The sequence below is a fragment of the Rattus norvegicus genome, chromosome 16 (assembly GCF_021556685.1).
Source record: "Rattus norvegicus strain SHRSP/BbbUtx chromosome 16, alternate assembly SHRSP_T2T, whole genome shotgun sequence".
NCBI classification, from domain to species: domain Eukaryota; kingdom Metazoa; phylum Chordata; class Mammalia; order Rodentia; family Muridae; genus Rattus; species Rattus norvegicus.
The window spans coordinates 5,074,384-5,080,383 of record NC_141549.1 but is presented as its reverse complement, the minus strand read 5'-3'; the positions used below and the strand labels follow the sequence as shown (position 1 = coordinate 5,080,383).

Genomic DNA, 6,000 nt, shown 5'->3' with positions numbered 1-6,000 from the left:
TTGGTAAACACTCTAAGACAGATAACAAGCTCTGAGAAGTCCTGAATATACATTGGTATCAACTAGATCGGGACTTGACCTCGACTGTTTTTAACCTGTTGACTTTGGCATTCTGAACCTCAGTTGTCCCTTCTGAGAAATGAGACTAAGCACTTGATCGGGGCACTCTGTATAATGCAAAAGTGAGCTCATAATGCCCTTGTGCAATGAGCTGAACACAGCGACAGCACGCACTGGCTGTGATTACTGTCGCCCATTAGGGGAATAGTCACTCTTTGAGGCTCACAGGCTTTCTCATGTACAACACTGAAAGGCTCCAGAGGAAGCTACACTCAGCTTGACTCCTGCGTTTGTTTTTAAAACTTCCCCATCCTATTATTTTTGGAAGATACTTTGAATTCCCCATGGAAGCAAGAACCATAGTAACAGGCTTTCAGCTTCACTTTGCTTCTAAGATGATCATTAATGGAGTTATTGTGATACCTTTTTTTTTTTTTTTTTTTTTGCTGAAGACAGCCCGAAGCTGTAACTACATGCCTTTTCAAAAATCCCCTGGTTTATTTTTCTGTTCAGCTGAACTCTGTGTCTTTGTTTTCTTGTGTTTTTTGATGAATGGATGATGTTGTCTTTAGATGTTCTCAACCATCCTGGGCATATTAAAATCCACCCAAATGGCTCTCATCAAGTGAAAAAAAAACAAAACAAACCAGGCATGGCGATCCAGGGAAAAAAAGATTGCAGATGTTGCTTCCTGAGATACATGCGCACCTGCTAAGGGACTTGTATTAGGGAAAACTACTGTCAGCCTCTGATTATGAAGGTTTGTCCTTAAAGGAGAAAAGGAGGAGGGGATCACATCTACTTCAAAGAACTCCTTTGATTGAGTGGGGGAGAAAGTAGCCTCTTCGCTTTGATCCTTTCACGGAGAAAAACAACATGAAAAGAGGAGCGGAAAAACAAGGCTTAAAATGCGGGCTTTGTTGAGAGCATCATTAGGCGTGTTTATTGGCTTCAGCAAACACATCTCCGCTCAGAGCGTGCAGCAAGGATTGCTCAATGAAAGCTGGTACAAGGTGGGAGCTTCCCTTCACTTCCGCCCAGAAGCCCACGTGGTCCACGCTGGCGGTGGCTCCTTTTTTGGAGGTAGAGAGCTGGGCAGAGGCTGTATTTTTCAAACCTCTCTGACCCTTGGTGAGTTCAGGTTTCAGACCTACTCCTGGAATTTCAAACGGCTTTGTTTGTCCTTGGTAAACACTGCTTCCTCTCTCCAGTGAAGGGAAAAGCTCCCAAGAAGCTGCTGAGGAACCTTTTTCTCATCAACTTCTTCAAAACAACATTGTGGTGAGAGAAATGCAAACAAGTCAGGCAATATGAACTGTATTTAACTTTAGAAATACAGACTCAGGTGGATTTTAGGGTGGGGGGAAGGTTTTTACAAAAGTGCTCTTCAAATCCAGAATGTTGGCACCGGTAGGGATACCCAAGTATGTGTAGAATTAACATCACTGTTCTTCTGGGTCAGTATAGGTAGCAGGGCCTCATTCCTTACATACTGCTTACTGCATAACGCTTTTTGTTTTTTGTATAATGAAGAAATTACTAACAGAGGGTTTGAGCAGGTAAAACATTGAGCAGAGAGACTGTTATGAGGAGGTCAATGCTGTAGTGATGGTTACTCTTGAATGGTGTAGGTGAGGGTGCAGTCAAGAACCAAAATGGCTGCTCCATGGTTAAGGGGAAAGTGTGTGTGTGTGTGTGTGTGTGTGTGTGTGTGTGTGTGTGTGTGTGTGTATGTGTGTGTGTGTATGTGTGTGTGAGAGAGAGAGAGACAGAGAGACAGAGAGACAGAGAGACAGAGACAGAGGCAAAGAGAGAGACAGAGAGATAAAGAGAGATAGATTGAGATAGAGATAGTGAGATAGACCCAAGAAGAGAAACAGAAATAGAGATAGAGATAGAGATCTGAAAGAGTCCAGAGCTGAGGGAAAGGACAGCTGACTGGATATGGACATTGTGGACATATCAAGGCTCTCTCAGGAAAGAACGGCACAAGTGAGGAGAATGTCAGAGAATAGCGAGAGAGAACTAGAATAGCAGGGGTGCATGAAGGAAAACCCCATTGTGAATATATAGAATGAAGGGGTGCCGGGAGGAGGGAAGCCTGTGACCTGCCCGAGAGCAGAGTTGGGGAGGGGCTGGCGAGGTGAGCAGGGCCAGAAGGCGAGTGTGAACTGAGAGGTGCACAGCTGTGAACAGGGACTAGAGGAGTCTGGAGGCCACACGGCTTTGGCATGCAGCGTAGACTGATGCTGATAGGAAGCCAGATGCCTCAGAGGAAGGGGAGAGAGGGAAGCAGCCCTTTCTGGCAGGCAGAAACCCATCTCACGGGTTTCTGAGAGATACTGGCTGTAGGGTTTTAGAAATCCTTCTGTAGTCCAGCTTGAGCTGACAAAAGAGTATTATTTCTGGACACACGCACTGCCTTTCAGAGTTTGGGGAGCTGGAGTTTCCTTTGCACCTGAGAGTTGTCAGATGGAGTCGACTCTGGATTCAACTAAGAGTCATGCCTCTGAGCGCATCTGTGAGGGCGTCTCCTGGCGGTAGTGGGAAACACCCCCAGTGTGGTCAGCACCTTCTGAGGGCAGGCCACATATAAAGAGGTCTAAGGGGAAAGCAGTTATGCTTTGTGCCTGCCCACTTTTCTCCTTGCTAACAAGTGCACCTTCTGTGTTGTTGCTGCTGCTGCTGCCACCGCCACCGCCACCACCACCACCACCACCGCTGCCACCCTTGCTAATATGAGAACTCAGATCCTTTAGTCTGCCAAACCGAACTGCAAACATCTCTCTAGGAATCCTCTGCATCTTCATTGCTAGACCGCGGTTGCTGGGGCCTTGCTGGCTGAGAGCTATCGGGTTCTTGCCTTTCCAGTACCCAGACAGCAACGGTTGGACTACCAAGCCCTTACCATGTAATCTAATATATGCCCTTTATAATATAGGCAAATGGTAACCAGTTCCTCTAGAAAACCCTGAAGAACTCACAGACAGGGTTTAATAGGTAAAAGCACTTGTCCACAAAGCCTCACAGCAGTCTGGTTCTCCCTCAGAACTCAACGTAGGAGAGAACTGACTCTCAGGTGTTGTCTTCTGACTCCTATATATGCATCAGGGCATGCATGACTGTGTGCACATGCACACACAAACAAGAGAAAAATGATGTCAAATTGTTCAGCACATGTACAGGTGTGTACACCCATTGTACATGTGAGAGCATGTGCACATGGCATGCATGCACATACATGCGTGCAGACATACACACACACCACACACTTCCCTTTATATATATATATATATATATTTATATATACCTACCTACCTAGTACTTGAGAGGCCGAGGCAAGGTGATTTACACAGTGAGACCCCATTTCAAAAAAAAAATAAGTAAAATAGTCTTGTGCTTTCTTGCTGGTCAGTTAGGGTCTGCAGCGAGGTCAGCACCAGGCCTTTCTGGGCGTTACCACTGCTTCGCTGGTTCTCCCAGGGCATCTTCAGGCATGAGCAGAATTGAGTGCTATGAGGAAGTGTAAGCTAGTTTTTGGGTTTTTTTAAATTTTTTTTTACCTTAACAGAGAAATTAATTAAATCACTTAGCAAAACCCAACGAGACAAACAAAAGAAAAAGGAACTGAAAGCAGCTGTTTTTCGTATTACACAATAGTCTGCTTTGGTCCTCTTTCGGCTAATGTTTTCCCTGCTGAGTGCTCCTTCTTGAAATGCTACATGGGTCTCTCACTCCTCCTCACGAGGTAACAAAGGAAGAAGATGCTGAGCGTGGCCTTCCCATCCCATCGTGGTCACTGCAAAGAAGGGTATGATCTGCTGTATTGGGTCCTGCCTTTCAAAAGGACCACGGACGTGTTTGTTTCCTTTCTGACTCTTTTTGGTTTTCACCGTGTCTTTTCTGTCTCTGGTTCCTCTGTCAGAAGCACGAAGCGCAGACACTTGGAGGTTGCGAGCTAGCTTCCTGGCTTTGGATAGCCTCAGGTAAGGAAATTATCAACAAGTGTGGCCATTTAAAGGGACAGAACTTAGGATCTAGTCTGAAACACAATGTCCAAGGGGAAGGATAAACCTGGGATGGGGCCCTCACCATCAGCACCTGAACGCCTTGTTTTATGCTATTCAATTTAGATTGCACAGAAGCGGATCTGAATAGCTCGTGCTTGCAGTTCATACATGACTATAAAGCAAAGCAAAACAAAAACCGACCAACCAAAACAAAACAAGACAAAAAAACAAACAGAAAACAAAAACCGACCAACCAAAACTAAACAAGACAACAAAACAAACAAAACAAAAAACCCAAACAACAAAACAAAACAACAACCAAAAACTCCCCCAAAACAAAAACAAAAAACAAAATTTACAGGTTAGCCTTGTGATCCAAACAGTGAACCCAGTAAAACTGAAGTGAGCGGTGGATATGTAAGAGCCTGTGGTTTCTCTGGAACTAAACCAAGACGCAGCAGCTGGCCACCTCAGCTCTTGGCGGGCTCCTTAGGCACACATGCAGTGTGTGCCGTGGTGTTCTGTCCATCTCCGTTCTTTACTACGTGGCCTTTGACAGGGCCATGGCATTTGATGCTCACATTGCTGTTAACCCAAGTGTGAACTTGGGCTTGGCACTGCCTTATCTAACGCGGCCGTCTGGATAGTGCAGAATACGCTGCGTTAGCAGGTTTTTTAATTGCTCTGACGGCCACTCTCATTCCAACGCTTTCCTTAGAGCTCTCAGGCGCTCCTGTGTTCATCTAAGAATTGCAGCAAGTATGGGATTGGAATTCAAGTGCTCGCTGCAAGCCTGGAGTGAATTGTTTTTTTTACTGTAACACAGTGACCTTTGTATGTATATTTTTGGATGCCTCTTAATCTTTTACAAACTGTTCGCTGAACTTTTTAGTTAACCCAATGGAAAGAAGGAGACGAACATCATTTGAAGGAATCTGGGCTCTCTCTTCAGTTTTCTTCTATCCAACAGCATAGGCAATGCCTTTGCCTAAAAAGGGGGCATTCCAGGAGTGAATGGAAGGGTTTCTCAGTTTATTATTCTCATATTTGGCTTATAAGGGCTCAGGCAGATGGCGACTGGGCCTTGATATGTGCTTCTAACATCTCTCTCACCGTTGGAGAAAGTGTAAAGGCTCTAAGCTTTACAGCAAATACCGGTCACAGAGAGTTGTCTGGAGGGATGGCTCACGACCAGGAGTATAAGAGCGTTATACGCCCTCCTGTGCTCACGTAGGGGAGAGCCTAGACATTTCTGACGGGCCCCAGGGCCCTGCTCATCTCCTTCATGGCTCACTCTGAAGACAGGACCTACTAGGAAGGTACCACCTCTCCTGTGTCTTTCAGACATGTTTGCCTGCGTTATGGTTTTTATAAACTTATAAATCTCAGGAAGCAAAATGAATAATTAAAAATGAAAATGGTACTTTTGGAGGGCAAAAAGGAGTGCATGACTAAGCAGAAACTGAAGGAAAAAAAAGACAAGGGTTAAATTTAAAGGTAATGAAAGTGTCACCATTGTCCTTTTACAGTCCACCTCACCTGCAAGGGCTGTGGTAACAGCAGGCCAACTGCAGTTCAGACCCCGCGGTCTGCATTAGCGAGCAGTCAGGGCTCGGAAGGTTCTGGAGCCACATGGCTGTGGAGTGGTACTCGTGGCCTTTTTTGTTGTTGTTGTTGTTGTTGATTGTAGTTACTGAGGGGCAAACCTCCATGGGTATCGGTGTATTTTCCTGTGTTTTATTTTTAAGTGGCAACGATCTCAAGCATAATTATGCATGTAGCTTGTATTTAAATAAGGCGTGTGGGTAGAAATACCACTTAATTTGCCTCTCAGAAATCAGCTCTCGGTAGCAATGTTGAAATCTTCCATTAGAAGAACCTCATGCTATGATAATTAAATATTATGTTTTCTAAAGATGCTAAGTGATAT

The 6,000-nt window shown here is 45.0% G+C and overlaps 1 long non-coding RNA gene across 1 annotated transcript in view; it reads left to right on the top strand.

Moving 5' to 3' along the window:
• The first annotated feature begins 5,134 nt into the window (after positions 1 to 5,134).
• LOC148000358 (uncharacterized) overlaps positions 5,135 to 6,000 on the top strand; it is a 55,588-nt gene continuing 54,722 nt past the window's right edge. Inside the window, exon 1 of the long non-coding RNA XR_015640165.1 lies at positions 5,135 to 5,389. This is a non-coding gene — a long non-coding RNA (uncharacterized LOC148000358). The remainder of the gene's footprint in view (positions 5,390 to 6,000) is intronic.